Source organism: Nomascus leucogenys, chromosome 11, assembly GCF_006542625.1.
Source record: "Nomascus leucogenys isolate Asia chromosome 11, Asia_NLE_v1, whole genome shotgun sequence".
Lineage (NCBI taxonomy): Eukaryota > Metazoa > Chordata > Mammalia > Primates > Hylobatidae > Nomascus > Nomascus leucogenys.
In genome coordinates this window covers 77745162-77762618 of record NC_044391.1, presented here as the reverse complement: position 1 = coordinate 77762618, position 17457 = coordinate 77745162, and the positions used below count along the sequence as shown (strand labels likewise).

The 17457-nt window shown below is 42.8% G+C and overlaps 1 protein-coding gene and 1 pseudogene across 1 annotated transcript in view; one reads left to right on the top strand and one right to left on the bottom strand.

The window, feature by feature from the left end:
* KCNAB1 (potassium voltage-gated channel subfamily A member regulatory beta subunit 1) overlaps window positions 1–17457 on the bottom strand; it is a 414684-nt gene that overhangs the window by 346153 nt on the left and 51074 nt on the right. The gene's annotated exons all lie outside the window — the stretch shown is intronic.
* LOC105740524 lies at window positions 12139–13225 on the top strand (annotated as a pseudogene).

The following is a 17457-nucleotide window of genomic DNA, read 5'->3' as shown; positions in this document are numbered from 1 at the left end:
CTCTGGGATGAAGGAAGGCTTATGTCTCTGGGGTGGCTCCCTGGACTAGGCAGGCAGCTCTCATCATGGAACAGGTTAGCTGGACTACACAGGGATTCAAATAACTCTGGACTCCTTAGCCCTGTGATCCCATCAGCTGGACTCCAGTGATTCTCCTCTTAACCAAAAAGAGGGATTATAAGTTTACAGCTCCTAGTCAGAAACAGAAGCTGAGAATGTGTCAAATAAAGGGAGTCATGGGACAAGAGGACCATTCAACATGGACAAAGTGTCACCGGCACTTTTACAGAGCAGGAGAAGGGCATCCTCGGGCTTGTGGTTGGAGGAACCTGTCTTGAGTCAAGGTAGGCTCCAGATCCAAGGAGAGACCTTGTCAGCCAACTCCAGCAGCAGCTGCAAAGCATGATCAGTCGCCAGGGCCCACCACGACTCACCCTCCTCCAGTGGGCAAGGAGTTCTCTGAGGAGAAGTGATCACAACTATCTGTCTAATATTCTCCCAAATTACTCAGAAAACAGTAAATTAAGTTCACTTGCAGGAAAACAGCTTTCTTCCAAGGCCTCAGGGTATAGTAGAAGAGAAAAATGTAAAATGATGATTACAACTGAGACACCATTAAAGTTCGTTTTTACATTTTCAAACATACATTGTTAAGTATATTTTAAAAGGAAGTTTCAGAATAGATGAAGCATATTGTCCCACAATATAAATTTTTAATGTATACTGAAATTAGTAGAAGCATAGAAAAGTCTGAAAGAGTATGCTAACAAACTGTTTAAAACCTATGACAGGATTATGAAGGACTTTGCTTTTCTAAATTGTAAATTTATGTACTGTTTGCATTTTTATTTACATGAGCATGCATTTCTTTTGAAATCAGAAGAATCAATTTTTTTAATTAAATGTCAAGCCTTTGAAGAATATTTACCATGACTTTTTTTTAACAAAGCAGGCTATAGAACAATATATAGTATAATACTGGTTTCCAAATATATGTAAATATTTATGGTAAATATACCAAAAGGAGGTCCACTAAAATGCCAAGAAATTAATTTCTGGGGGAATGAATTGTAGGCAACTTTTATTTTTTATTTTTCCACATTTTCCAAAATTTTCTAGAGTGATGACATTTATAACCAGAAAAAAAAAAACCCACAATGAGATAAGCCATAAAATATAAACTTACCAAGGGAAGCTGGGAAAAGACTTATCCAAGTAGGTAATCTTGAGATGCCCAAAATATTAATAGAAATTCACCAAGGGAATGGGAGAACGTTCTCTGAGGGAACAATGTGTGAAAACACATGAAGCTATAAAAGAGAATGAATGGTGTATTGCTCTGCCCACCAAGGGTCCCATATTGCCTGTACATTTTGGAGACAGATGTTTCTGTCCCCAAAATGCCACATAGTTCAGCATGATAAGCTTGTGAAGTACAAAGGAGTGAAATTGATGAGAAATTAAGCTATAAATTAAGGAACCAATGAAGGGGAATGTATACTGTGCTAGCGAATCCAGACTTGAAGCTGTAAGCCAGGGAAGACACTGAGGATTTTTAAGTAAGGAAATGACCTGATTTGATTGGCATTTGAAATCACTGGCTTCACCATGGGTGATGGAGTAAAATGAGGCAAAACTGAAATAAGAGAGATCAGGCTTTGCGATGGTTAAGGTAAGAAGTCACGAGGATGAATGTGGATGCAAGAGATCATTAGGAAGTGAAGTCAACAGGACTTGATGACTTGCCAGATGCACAGAGGGCAGGGGTCAGGGCTGAGGATGAGTCCAGCAGGATGCCCAAGTTTCCGATCTGAGTGGTTGTGTACCTCATCATACTGTTTTCCAGAAAATAGGGATGGAGAGTTCAAGAAGCAGGATGGAATGGGGAGATAAAGAAATATTAATTATGTTTTAGACATGCTGAATAGAAGTGACTGTGAATCATCCAGGCAGAATTATCCAGTTCACAGATACGTAAAAATGATAATATGGATGTGGCAGTCAGAAAAGACAAATGGACAGGAGACAAAGATTTCAGAGCTATGAGTTATAAGTGGTAGTTCATTTACTAAGAATGTGAGTAAGTCAACTCATGGGGAGTGTATAAAGGGAAAAGAAAGCCAGCCAAGCATGAATCTCTGAGAAATACCAAGGTGGAGGGTCAGTGATGAAAGAGAACTCATTCAAAGATGGATTCAAAGACACTGAGATGTCCCAGCAGGGTGGCTCATGCATGTAATCCCAACACTTTGGGAGGCCAAGGTAGGAGGATGGCTTGAGCCCAGGAATTCTAGACCAGCCTGGGCAACATAGGGAGAACCTGTCTCTACAAAAAATAAAAAGAAATTGGCCAGGTGTGGTGGTCAGCACATCTGTGGTCCCAGCTACTTGGGAGGCTGAGGTGGGAGGATCACTTGAGCCCGGGAGGTAGAGGCTACAGTGAGCTCTGATCACACCATTGCACTCCAGCCTGGGCAACAGAGTGAGACTCCATCTCCAGAAAGAAAAAAAAAAAGATGCTAAGGGTCAGAAAAACAATGCCCTAAAAGTCAAGAGAGGATTATAAAAGGGAGGGAGGGCTCAAAGAACAACGAGAGCCAGGCCTGAAACCTCTCCCTTAGCTATTAGTAAAAGCACACATCACCTTGTAGAGGGCAGTGTTCCTAGAGGAATGAAAGCTAGGGTGCAAGGAGGTAAGAGGTTGAACAGAAATGAGAAGGCAGAAGCAGGCAGGACAGGTCTAGGAAGGAGACAGGCAGCAGCTAGTGGGACAGAGTGCAAAAGGAGAGGAGTTTCGTTTTGTCTGTAAAAAGGAAACACTTGCACAGGCTTGTATTCTGAGAGGGCAGTGACAGAAGGCAGGAACAAGGAATAAAGAAGACAACAGAGGCTGCCAGGTCTGGAGAGATGTGGTCCACAGCACAGCCTGGGAGGGAGATGTCAGCTTTGAACAGGAAGGGAACCACTGATGCTACAGAGGTGGAAAGGAATAGGACAGGAACAACTAATACAGACAATTTTGTGGATTAAAAAGCTAAATTTTAAAGGCAATCCTTTAAAGATGGGCTATAATTTCTCCCCAGAAAAAAATAGGCAAGTTCTTCAGATTGGAGTCATGGAATTGGGCAAAAGAAGGGAACTTGAAAAGAGAGATGAAATACTAAAGTAGCAAGTAAAACAGAACTGAAGACTTCAAGAAAAGGACCATCGGTTTGAATTGAGCCCCCCAGCAAGGCTGGTCATTGGAGACTTGTGGCCAATTGATTGGCAAAGTGAGATTTTTCCGCACTATGCTCAGTAGCTGCTCCTATGTAGATGCAGAGAAGAGAATATTTAGATTTCCCAAACTTGGGATTTGCAAGGCCAAAGGAAGGAAAGGAAGGAAGTGGGGAAGATATCAGTACAGAAGTTGCAGGGATGGCCTATATGTGTTAGTTATAGAGCAGTTCCGAACACATTGCCCCCAAAAGGTGCCAACTGGCATATTGACAATCTTGAATTAAAGGTACTTGAAAAACAGAAGGTACAAGAAGATCACTCTTCCTCTTCTTAAAAATAGAAGATGAAATTCCCATCTGAAAGGTGTCCTCCCTATACCAGAAAAAAAAAATACTCCTATCATTGAGGATGGGAAGTTGAGGCTGAGGGAAATCTGTACAAACCTTGTTACACTAACCCTTATCTTCCTAGTTACTTCTCTACCCAATTAACTGCTCTAGCCCAAGCCCCTTAGCCTTGTCACATTTTCTCAATTTACTAATCTTTCTCCAATTCATTATATAAGCATTCAACTCAAGCTGGGTCTTTGGGCCTTCATTTCCTTATGAAAGCTTCCACACTACATAAAAGTGACACTAAATACATTTGTATGTTTTTCTCCTATCTGACATCAACTTAATTCTCAGGCTAGTCAGAAAAACTCTAAGAGAATAGAGGTAAAGTTGTGCCTCCCCAGCTGGTTAGGGGAGAAAGTGAAGCCCAGGAAATTGTTGATAATTCGGAGATGGTGAGGCGGGAAGGTGGCTATGGAGGTAACAGGGACATGGGCATGGGCCCGCTAGTAGAAAAGGTGGCTGTGAGTGGAAGAAGGGATATCAGAACCTAGAACCATAGAAGACGCTCAGCCCTGAAGACTGAAGGTCACATGAGCTGGGGAAGAGCTTTGCTAAAGTGGGTGGAGTGTCAATGAAAGTCACTGAAGACAATGGGTGGGGACTTAGTGGGGAATAGTGGAAAGGCCTCTAGAGCAGTCTTCAGGAACCCTGGGTTTTAATTTTACCCCTGCCACTTTCTTCCTGTGTGGTCTTGAGCTTTACACCCACCCTCTCTGAGTTTTTGTCTCCTCTATGAGAACAGAGATATGGAGGTACTGTAATGTTAAATAATATGCATGAGAATTCCTGCCACTTAGTTGGTCTCCATCAGTATTGACTGGATCTGGAGCCTGGCATGTTAGACATGAGCCTGTGGAGCATAGGAGCCCAGGGATGGGAGGGAAAATGGCCCAACCAGTATGGGACAAGAGACAAGAGAAAGGGGACTGGAGAAGGAGGGGATACACTTTGGCAGACTTCCCAGTTTTGCTTAGAACTGACCTTACTTACATGCAGGTGGAGGAAGGCAAAGAGGAGTTACCATGAAAGATATTTTGATCATCCTGGGTTAAAAAGAGAGACAGCTTTGTTTCACTTGATTTATGAAGACTGTTTTTAAAATCCAGCCAACTTTGTTCTTAAGATACCTGTGTCCTTGAACTCGTGCCGTTTTGGCTGTTCCAGGCACTCTTTCCATCAATTATCGGTCTAGCCAGCATATTCCATTCCTCTGTCTCCACTGGCAACTTCTTCTTAGCCTCCAAACACCCTGCAGTGTCTCCTTCTTTAAGAGATTCTCCCCAGCCTGCCTTCCAGCCCTGAGAGCTCTATTGGTCTCTCTCCACTTCCTTACTAATCACACTCTGGCCCAAAACAGAGCTGGACAGAACATAAGATTCTTTTTGGTAGAACAGGGAGCCTGGAGATGCTACAAACGGATCCAAGCCAGGCCTGGCAGGGGCAGAATCAAACTGGCTGAAAACAGAATGGAAGGTGGTTGCAGAGTAGAGGCAGGAGCATGAAAACAGAAGGAATAACCATCTTTCACCCAATTTAATTTAAGTCATCTCTCTGTATTGTATAAGCTTTGGACTGTCTTGGATCCTATGGGGGACAAAAAAAATGGTATGTATATAGATAAATACATCACCACTTGTAGAATAATAGTAATAGTATAATACTAGCTAACACATGTATAGCATTTGCTAAGTGTCACAATTTGTTCTATGGTTGTTATGTATACTAACTTATTTAGAGCTCACAACAATCCTAGGAGGTAGGTATAATTATTATCCCCATTTTACAAATAAGGGGACTGAGGGTCACCAAAATTAAATAACTTGTTGAAGGTCACGTATTTTGTAAGCACTTACAGAGCATTTGTACTTAGACTTTTTCTCATGTCACTCTCATAATGACCCTGGGAGGCCCAGATGGCATGTATGATTATGCTCATTACCACTAACAAATAAGGAAACTGAGTCCAGGAGATGTAGTGATTGCCTGAGTTCACAGAATCAGGAAATTGCAGAGTCAAGGGCCTAGGTTCTGTACTACAAATCCCTCCAACTGGGGAGAGATGAGTGAGAGAAAATGGCATCTGAGGCTGCTATGGGCAAACAGCAGGGCACAAAGCCAGGCTGGCTACTAGGTGAGCTGCTAGGGACAGCTGAGCACACATTCAGCCAAGTCGACTTCAATGTTCGGGGGTTCTCTGGTAGCACACAAACCATGCACTGCCAGTTTTATACGGTTAGTGTAGGATTTCTGGAGTGTTCCCATTCTTTCAGGCAGTCACAAGTCCTCCAGTGAATGTGACAATCCCAACAGGGATCCTGGGTCTGGGTCCTAATAGCACCACTGTACCAAATCCCATGGCCTCAATGACTTTGTTTCCATTTTTATTCTTCAGAACCCTGTTGCTTGAGACTTATCTCCCACCGCTTCTCAAAGCCCTCACCTCCCTCAATTTGGCTCTGCACCCTCCTGATCCTCCTACCTCATGTTTCTTTGTCTCCCTCCCGGGGTTCTCTATGCCCCAACTCCACCCCTTGTCGCGGGCACTCCTCAAGGCCTCATTTCTTTCCACTCTGTATACTCTTCCCAGATGGTCTCAGCTCTCTCCATGATGTCCAACATTTAGTTATTTTTGAAGTACTCTTTAAATCAATTATTGTATGGTAAAAAATATATTAAAGGCTAGAACTGAAATTCTTCTTAAGAATGAAACTGTAGGCTGGGCGCAGTGGCTCTCGCCTGTAATCCCAGAACTTTGGGAGGCTGAGGCAGGCGAATCATGAGGTCAGGAGTTCAAGACCAGCCTGGCCAACATGGTGAAACCTGGTCTCTGATAAAAATACCAAAAATTAGCTGGGCATAGTGGCGGGCGCCTGTAATCCCAGCTACTCGGGATGCTGAGGCAAGTGAATCGCTTGAACCTGGGAGGCAGAGGTTGCCTTGAGCCGAGATGGCACCACTGCACTCTAACCCCAGGCAACAGAGTGAGACTCCGCAAAAAAAAAAAAAAAAAAAAAAAAAGGTCTTACTTTAGGAAGATACCTTGTTGGGACATTTGGGTAGAAAAGATAAGACTCGGCGTGGGGAGGGGGAACCCAACCCTGGAAAGAAGGAGTAGAATATAAAGAAGGCTAAATTGATTTTCTTAAGAAAATGGAAGGAATTTGGAAAATAAGGGTGAAGGAGAAGTGTCCACTTGAGGAAAGGTAGAGATGAGTGGCATAAACTTAGGCTGAGTTGGTAGAAATGGCTGAAGGACTCTTTAAGAAGGATGCCCCTAGGTCAATGTTAGGTTATTTGCACATCTGCAATGTAAAGCCCCACAATCTCTCCTGAATTTTAATAAATTCTAGTATTAGCCAAGGATTTTCATGAGCCTTTTTATGATTTCTTCTTCACAAAATAAGCAAAATTCTGATTCAGTATCTGGATAAATGAGATACAAAATAGGTGCAGGGCCTATGAGTTTTAGACAATCCACAAACTAATTGGGTGAGAGGCTCCTAAATTCTTAGATATCTTGCAGAAGGTATTAGACTTAGGATGAGTGAGGGAATAGGGATTTTAAACCCATCTTATATAGGGACTTAAGAAACATGGATACCTCACACTAATATAATTATAAAGTTATTAAAGTTGCTCATGATAAACATTTTGAATAACACTAAAAAGTAAAAAGAAGGAATACAAATAAACTGTAGTCTGCCTCCCAAAGACAACTAGTTTAACATTTTCGTGAATAACTCTCCAATTTCTTTCCTGGTAAAACTTTTCATATAACTTAATAATATTTTATATACTCCAGTGTCATTCCCATATTCTAGACCCATCTTTTCAAATTCCTGTCTATTGAACATCAAGCTTGACATGTCCTAAATTGAGTTCAACATCTTTACTCCCCCTACCCCCACCTCACTGCCTTTCTTCTTTCAGGTAATGATGAAACCATCCACTGACTCATCAAGCCTTAGAGCCTTTTTTTAACTCCTCCTTCCATTTCTCCCCACACACAGCCAACTAATCACCAGGTTCACTGAGGTAAGCCTCCATGGAATCATTCAAAGATGGAGCTCCTCTGATTCACTGTGTTCATGTACCTACCACCATTACTGGCCTGTTCATTCACATCCTCATCTCCTCATGACTGGACTCCCAGATAAGCCTCCTAGAGGGCATCCTTACCTTCTCTCTGTATTCTTCCCAGCCAATCCAATGCATCATTGTTTGACTGATAGTCCCCAAGGAGAGCTTTATCAAATCACTCCACTGCTAGAGAATTTCAAATCACTCCAGTGCCCACCAATGTAAGCATCAACTCCTCACCCTGGCACTCGGGACTCTCATAAATGCCATTATTTTTTCCATCACGTTGGGTTACTTAATTTCTCCCCCAAATGCATTTCACGATGCTCCCTCCTAACCTCTGTCTCGTGTTGTTTCCTCTGCCTAGACTTCCCCTCTCTTGATAGTTTACCCATCTGTCATGGGCTGGATTTTGTTCCTCTCAAAACTCATATGTTGAAGGCCTAATCCTCAGTATGTCAGAATGTGATTGTATTTGGAAACAGGGCCTTTAAAGAGGTAATTAAGTTAAAATGAGATCATTAGGGTGGGCTCTAATCTAAGATAGCTGGCGTCCTTTGAAGAAAAGGAGATTACAACACAGACGCACAGGGTAAAGGATGGGCACGTGAGGACACAACCAGAAGGCAGCTCTCTGTGACCCAAGGAGAGAGGCCTCAGGAGAACCCTACCCTGCCTATACCTTGATCTCAGACTTCCATTGTCCAGGGCTGTGAGGAAAATAAATTTCTGTTCCTCAGTCACCTAGTCTGTGGTACTTTGCTGTGGCAACCAAAACAAACTAATGTACCATCTTCAAGGCCAGTCTCTGTTTCCACCTTCTTCATGTGACATTTCTTTTCTCCCTCCCTGGGACCTGCATGACACTCTGTTATGGCTTACTTGCCTGTCTACTCTCCCGGGTGAGGCATGAATCCTGCCTCGTTCTTCAGGACAGACGATGTTTTACTCATCTCTATCATCATCATTGCACCTAACTCAGAGCCTTGCATGTGGTAGGTGTTCAAAAAGCAGTTATTGGATTGTATTTAAAAAATTTGTGGCAGAATAATTCACTTAAATATTACTGTAAAAGAAGTAGAAAATGGATCATTGTAAGCAGTAATAAATATGTCATAATTTGTTTTGTTTTTGGTATTCTCCAGGTACCAGGCATTTTCCTCTGATACTGAATATCCAAGAAAAGAAAGTTGTTAGGCAAACCAAAATAAATATCTAGTCTTTTAAAAGTTTAAATACATAAGTACCTCCCTTTTTACATGGTAACATGCTTTAAATCCACAACTAGTCAGTATGGCACAATGAAACAAACATTGGTTTATGAGTCAGACTAATCTGGTTCCATGCTTGGCTCCATCATTTACTTCCTGATTATTTCACCTCTCCAAGTCTGCTTCCTTATCTGTAAAATGGAAATGTCCATAACTACTTTATAGGATTGGCATGAGGATTGAATTACAAGTAAGATTAGAGAAGCTGGATTGGAATCCCAGCTTTTGACCATTTATCGGCTGAGTAACCTCTGACAAGTTATTTAATCCTTCTAAGCCTTCATTTCCTCAATTATAGAAAGAGGATGATGGCAATAATATTACCAAGCTAATAAGCCTGCTGAGAGAATTACTTGGGTATCTGAAACAGTAAATGTTCAATATATGTTAAGTGATACAATGTCAGCATTAAAGTGACTAATACGGAGCCTACCACGTAGATAATATACAATAAATCATTTTTATTATTACCTACACTAGGATGATTTATATTAAAAATGTAACTATGGTCATGAATGAAAAGTAGTTTTTTCCTTATACTTAGTCAATTGTACATTTTCTAAGGGAGAAGTTCAGTATTTGAAGCAATTCAATCTTCTCCCGAGTGAAAATAGTTTTGAGCAACAGCACTGACAAAGCAATATGTAGTCTCATCACTTTCGGTCCACTCTATTGTTGCCTTTGGTGCCTGGGGTTACCCCTCATTGCATGCAGCCAGAACTCTACTTTACAGAGTCATTTCATGCAAAGGTAGACAAGAAGATAAAGCTGTTAGTGAAGCTAGTTCAGCTCCATGACAGGTGCCTTCTGAGGGAGTCCAAAATGGGCTGCTTCCCCACCCCAAAACACATGTATATGGCTGGGTCCTTCCACGTGAAATAACAAGAGTAATTAGCCAGAAGAATGCAGGGGAAGAATGCCGGGAGTGAGGGGGTGGGGGGGCGGTTCCAAACCAGGGAATAATAAAGAATATTTTTAAATTGCATTTAATTTTATAAAATTTTATATCCCCCCTTCTAGAATGGAAGGGAAAGGTATAAATGGACTATAATTTTTTTCAGAAGTAGTATTTACATATATATATAGTATTAGCATGGAACTGTAAACCCTTTTCTTAAATCTTTACTATTTTGAAAATTCAACTGTGTCAAGCACATAATAAAAGCTTAGTAAATATTCCTTGAATTTCAATTTATCAATAAATTCCTATCTATTTCAATGACTTCAGGAAAAATAAAACCTTATATAATATTATATTGGTGATTCTCAAAGAATCACCAGAGTGGAGAAGCAGATGCTCATTACAATTACTTAGTTAAAAAATAATAATAAATCTTGAGAAATAATTTTATTAAGTAAAAAACCACATTCATTCTGTACCTACCATATGCCAAGTAGGTTCTCAAAAAATAAAGATAAATTAGATTCTCTATCCTTTCAAGGTTGAATAGATAAATCCTCCCCCAATCCAATGGACTCTTAATGCAAAGAGAATTAACTCTAGAAGGGCTCTGCTCCCTTTCTTCCATTTTCTCCCATGAAACAATGGAGCAGAGTGGAAAGAAAGGTGAAGTCAGGCTTCTGGGCATCTCTGTCGTGCTACATCTTCTCTTTTCCCCACTAGGGGTAGAAGGAGTGTCTTCTCAACTTTGTGGAGATTTTTGGAGTAAAACCTCAGAATCAAAGAATGCTGGAGCCAGAGGTCATCGTAGAGGTCTCCTTGCCTCATAGTTCTCAACCCCAGTTTCTAAATGAGTGTGAGAGTCAATATATTCCTGCAGTTTTATATCTAGTTGAAAACCACTGATAGAGTCTATGGTTTTCCTTTTACAGGCAAGAAAGCAGGTTCACAGAAACACGGAAAGCTTGCCTAAAATCACAGTGGAAACTCGAATCCAGGTCTCCTTACTTCAAATACCAAACTTTCTTTAACCCTGGGATCCCAAGATGAGCTCTAGGAAGTCTGGTGACCCTTCCTAAAATTGTATGTAAAATTTGGATATGGGCCGGGTGCGGTGGCTCACACCTGTAATCCCAGCGCTTTGGGAGGCCAAGGCGGGTAGATCATGAGGTCAGGACCAGCCTGACCAACATGGTGAAACCCCGTCTCTACTAAAAATACAAAAATTAGCTGGGCATGGTGGAAGGTGCCTATAATCCCAGCTACTCGGGAGGCTGAAAAAGGAGAATCGTTTGAACCCAGCAGGCGGAGGTGGCAGTGCACCAAGATCGTGCCATTGCACTGTAGCCTGGGCGACGCGGCAAGACTGCGTCACAAAAAAAAAAAAAAAAAGAAGATATGCATGCCTGTGTACATTTAAATGGGATGAGGATCCATGGCTTTTGATAAATTCTCAAAAAAATTAAAATCGGCCGGGTGCAGTGGCTCACGCCTGTAATCCCAGCACTTTGTGAGGCTGAGGCGGGTGGATCACAAAGTCAGGAGATCGAGACTAACCTGGCTAACACGGTGAAACCCCATCTCTACTAAAAATACAAAAAAATTAGCCAGGCGGGGTGGCGGGTGCCTGTAGTCCCAGCTACTCCGGAGTATGAGGCAGGAGAATGGTGTGAACCTGGGAGGCGGAGCTTGCTGTGAGCCGAGATTGCGCCACTGCACTCCAGCCTGGGCGACAGAGCGAGACTCCGTCTCAAATAAATAAATAAATAAATAAATAAATAAATAAAAATACCATAAATTCAAATCTGCATTAGTTATTTCCCAGGCAATTATAAGAAGTGCCTGGGTATAGTGAGCAGGATCGGCCATGTGTGACTGAGGGTTAGAACCCCATATAACGTGGTATGGGAGATGTGGTATGAGCCCCATAACGTGGAGAAATGTGGTATGAGCCCCACTCTATAAGAACTCCCCAGTTTCCTCCCAAATTTTTGCCTGAAATTGCTTTGTGAGTTAATGGATTTCGTACTATTCAAATGCAGATGTCCCTGGAGAAACAACAGAAGTCACTGTCACACACAATAAAGTTGAAGTCACCATATTGCCTTCAAAAAGCTATGGAGTAGCTGCAAGCAGATTTGAAGGATGGGCAAGGGACAGAGGCACTACGGGGACCCGATGCACTGAGGGATGGGAGAACTCCACGGAGGAAGTGGCACAAAAATGGAGGCAGGTGGGCCTCAAAAACCCAAAGCACCATCCGGTTGCCGCCATGATAGAACAGCAGAAGTGTAGGGGCCCACAGTTACCGCTGGTCCCAGTCAGGTGGCAGCGGCATGTGTTGCTGTTGGGAGTGGTGGGATCCGGCCCTGGAGCCGGGCAGCAGCGGGCGACGCCAGTAGCTTTGCTGCAAGCAGGACCTCCAAGGTGTTCCTCCCTTCAAGCCCCAATCATGCTGCTCTCTGGACATGAAGGGGAAGTATACTGCTGCCAAGTTCCACCCCCAACGGATCCACCTTAGCATCTGCAGGATTTGACTGACTGATACTGTTGTGGAATGTCTATGGTGACTGTGATAACTCTGCCATACTGAAGGGACACAGTAGAGCAGTGATGGAACTGCATTACAACACAGATGGCAGTATGCTCTTCTCAGCATCCACAGATAAAACTGTGGCTATGTGGGATAGTGAAACAGGCAAGAGGGTTAAAAGGCTAAAGGGACATACTTCCTTTGTGAATTCCTGTTATCTAGCCAGCTTGTTTGCACTAGCAGTGACGATGGCACAGTTAAGCTTTGGGACTCTGGAAGAAAGCAGCCATCCAAACATTTCAGAACATGTACCAGGTGTTAGCTGTGACCTTCAATGACACAAGTGATCAGATTATTTCTGGTGGAATAGACAATGCTATCAAGGTCTGGGACCTGTGCCAGAACAAACTAACCTACACCATGACAGGTCATGCAGATTCAGTGACTGGCCTGAGCTTAAGTTCTGAAGGCTCTTATCTCTTGTCCAATGCAATGGACAATACAGTTTGTGTCTGGGATGTCTGGCCATTTGCCCCCGAAGAGAGATGTGTAAACATAGTTCAAGGAAGATGTGCACAACTTTGAAAAGAACCTTCTAAGATGTTCTTGGTCACCTGATGGAAGCAAAATAGCACCTGGCACAGCCAACAGGTTTGTGTATGTGTGGGATACCACGAGCAGGAGAATACTGTATAAGCTGCCCGGCCATGCTGGCTCCATCAATGAAGTTGCTTTCCACCCTGACTAGCCCTTCATTATCTCAGCATCGAGTGACAAGAGACTGTTGGGATATGGAATGGAAGACTCCAAGGCTACTTGTCTTTGAGACCTCAGACTGCATAAGTGACGTCAAATATTTGTTGCCCAGCCTAGCACCCTCCCTTCAGATGACCATTACTGGCAAGAAAGAGAGGAGGTGGTGGCCATATTCCAAAAAACCACTGCTATCCCATTTCACTAGGATGACTAAGGCAATCTCCCCGTGGCCTCTAAAATCCACCTGCCTGATTTCAGGGACTGTTTGTTTTGTTTTGTTTTGTTTTTGTTTTGTTTTTTGAGACGGAGTCTCACTCTGTCGCCCAGGCTGGAGTGCAGTGGTGCAGTCTTGGCTCACTGCAAGCTCCGCCTCCCGGGTTCACGCCATTCTCCTGCCTCAGCCTCCTGAGTAGCTGGGACTACAGGTGCCCGCCACCACGCCCAGCTAATTTTTTGTATTTTTAGTAGAGACGGGGTTTCACCGTGTTAGCCAGGATGGTCTCGATCTTCTGACCTTGTGATCCGCCCGCCTCAGCCTCCCAAAATGCTGGGATTACAGGCGTGAGCCACCGTGCCCGGCCTTCAGGGACGTTGTATTTTTTTTTTTTCCTTTTCTTTTTTCCTGTTTTGTAATGCCTGCCCAATCGGACAAATTTGCTGGTTGGGATTTTTGTTTTTATTTAGTAACTGGCTTGTATGATATTTTCTTTCTGTATTTCTCTAAGTGATTTTGTATTAAAAGCATTTGTATTAAAAGCCTTAAAAATAAAAAAGCAAACAAACACAAAGCACCTCTGTTTTCTGTTGATGACAGTCCTGAAAGGTAAAAATCCAAACTCACTGCAACAGATCAGAAGCCTCATGAGCTGACAATTCGGCTGAGACCACTCTAAGCCCTGTGACGTTCTCCACCAAATAGTTGAGTAGGTAAATAAATAAATATTGTGGCAGCCAGAGAAACACCATGTTTCCCTGAAGAATTCCACTTGCAGACTTAAGGAAGAGTTCAACAACTAGCATCTGGTAAGTTAGCTAGAAGCTGCCATATCCTCTAAAAGTGAAAGCTCACTGACAGATGCCCCTCATTGGCAGCCCAAGCCCAGTCTTCCTGGTGCCTTTTTAGACCCCTGTGTTGGTGGCTCCACGGCTCCTGATGGGAGGCTGGGCTGCTATGAGAACAAGAGGGTCAGTGGCAGCGACCACATTGGCTAAATATCAGCCCCTCCAGCTCTTCTCGACCTCAGACACACTGATGTATAGGGGTAGCTAACCAGCTTTAAAGAAGAGACCTAAAAAAGGACTTGGTAGGTATGTGGGTCCCTGATTTCCCATTGATACTTTGAGTATAGGCTGGAACATTCAGGGTGTCAGGGAAGGGCTCACCCACTCCTTAATGAGTAAAGAAGCATGGCATTCTCTGCTGGGAGAATTTTATTTTGCTGAATACTGTAGATCCTGCTAACTACCTACCATTCTGATGGCTGTTCACACAGCTAAAGAGCTCCTCCTGCTGAATTCTCATCAAGAAACTGGCTGCAGAAAGCAGCTCCTCCTTATAAGCTCTGCATGTAGCCCTCTGTCAGCTACATAATGTTTCTAATTCCTACCCAAGAACAAACCACTAAAAATTAATTATTACTTGAAGGGAACAAAGAGAGAAAATACCAAGTGTTTAGTTCCTAAAATTATTTTGAGTAAAATTGGAGATAAGAAGGCTAGCCTTGAGCAATATCTTTGTCCCCAAATATATAATGTATTAGAGTTCTCTAGAGAACCAGAACTAATAGGAGGTAAATATAAAGAGATCATTACAAGGAATTTGTTCATATGATTATGGAGGCTTAAAAGTCCCATAATTGGTAGTCTGCAAGCTGGAGACCCAGGGAAGTTGGTGGTGTTGTTCCAGTACGAGTCTGAAGGCCTGAGGACCAGGAAAGCCAATGGTATATGTCACTGTCTGAGGGCAGAAGGCCAATGTCCCAGCTCAATCAATTGGTCAAAGAGAGTGAATTCTGCCTTCCTCCATCTTTTGTTCTATTCAGATCCTCAACTGATTGGATGATGACCACTCACATCAGGAAGGGCAATCCGCTTCACACAGTCCTCTGGTACAAATGCTGATCTCATTGGAAACACCCTTACGGACACATCCAGAAATAACATTGAAACAAACATCTGGGCACCCTGTGGCCCTGTCAAGTTGACATATAAAATTAATCATTGCATACAATTTGTTGCATTTTTTTGGTTACACAGAGTGTTAATAATACTGGATAAGAACTTAGAATTAATGCTGTCATTTAAAGATGGGGAAACTGAGGTCCCCAGAGAGGTTAAGGGGCTTGACTGAGACTCCCACTGACAGTTGGATAGACATGGAAGTAAAACCCAGATGAACTATGCTATTTTCTTTCCTACTGACCACTGGACGGTAATTGCTCTTATTACCTGAATGATTCATAACCCATTTCCAGTGTATGTAACATTTATAACTAATTAGTTAAAACTAGGAGGAGTTTCACTTCCAGACACTGATTTTTTGTGTGATTTTTAGACCCTCTTCTTCCCATTGTCTTATTACACCCTCACTCCCTCATCTAGGAAACACCCTGGTTAACTCACTGGCCATCTTGATAATGGTTCTGTTGCCCTGAGAGTGAAATCAGGGCTGAGCTTCTTAAGAAGAAAAGTGCTGAGTCAATTTCTACCCAACTGACAGATTTTGTGGCAGGGCCTTGTGACCAGGGTCCCTGCCCCTCTTAGACGTTGACAGCAGTGAATTGAGGTATCCGACATTCAGATCTTCTTCCAGGCTTTTCTTTCTCTCCAGAGGAGAAGCCTTTTCTAAACACTTGCCAGGTGCTTACAATGAGCCTTACATGTCTTTCCCTAGAAGCAAAATGTTTAAGGTCCACAAGTGAATAAAATACCCACACTGGCTTCTGAAAGAAACTGCCCGATGACAGAAGGACCTTTACATCCAGAGGTGTTAGCAAAGTTGTGTGGGGCCACATGGGTAGATGGGAACTGCTCTAGCTTAAAAGGCATTAGATGCCCTGGACTCTCTCCATGGCTAGCAAAACCCAGCTCGGAGAGTATTCTCTGACTCCAGTATTCCCCAAAGGACCTATCTCAGTCCTTTGGCCTACGGTTTTATCCCCTTGTCTTGTCTACTCTATGACTTCACGCTGACTACCTCTGATTACCTAGAAAGGCCCCTATCTACTCTCAGTGTCCACTTGCCACTAACCACTGACCTGGGAATAAGTAATCAATCATGTCACCATCCTCATTCCCTTTTTTAAAATGCCGTTTGATGGCCGGATGTGGTAGCTCGCGCCTGTAATCCCAGCATTTTGGAAGGCCGAGGAGGGTGGATTGCTTGAGGTCAGGAGTTTGAGACCAGCCTGGCCAACAGGGCGAAACCCTGTCTCCAAAAAAGTACAAAAATTAGCTGGTTGTGGTGGTGAGTTGGTGAGTGCCTGTAGTCCCCGCTACTCAGGAGGCTGAGGCACAAGAATTGCTTGAGCCTGGGAGGCAGAGGTTGCAGTGAGCTCAGATTACACCATGGCATTCCAGCCTAGGCAACAAAGCAAGACTCTGTCTCAAAAAAAAAAAAAAAATGCCATTTGAATTATGCAGAAGGGCAAGGCTTCAAAATTCTGTTATGAAACTCTGCTGTCCCTCTGTCTGTCACACATCCCCCACCAGAGGGACTTAAGGGTGTGTTTGCTCATAGTATGTGGTTTAATAACAGCTTCTGATGAATACAGATACAAAGAAAATTGACAAGTTTACGTGTGAATCCACTGGGCATCAAATGCTCACCTTGTTCCTAGAGATTTTTCTTGGCATAATGCCAAGAAATACAAAACCCAGTCCTGTCTGCAGTTGAAATGCATTTAGAAGGTGTGCATGATAAGATTTCTCATTAAAGAACACCCTTGGCTGATATACACAGCCTCAAATATGTTTTACTCCCAGAAATCACTTGGTCAGATTGAATAATTACAAAGATACTAGAGAAGTCTGTGATTTGTTAAAATAAGTTTACAAAATGGAATCCACCAATAGGCTAGGCATTTTTGTCACTGATTTCAAAAGAAATTTTCAGAAACTGACTATCCAGAGAAGACAGTTGGTTATGTACTTAGAGATTAGAGGCCATGTAGTGTTTTAACTCTCTGGAGGGTGTAGGGGAAATAAAGAGCCCTCGAAATAAACACTTTGAACAGCAGAGTACATTCACATTGGACTCTTTCTTGCGATTGGCTTCTTAAAGCAGAAAATGCTATACAAATA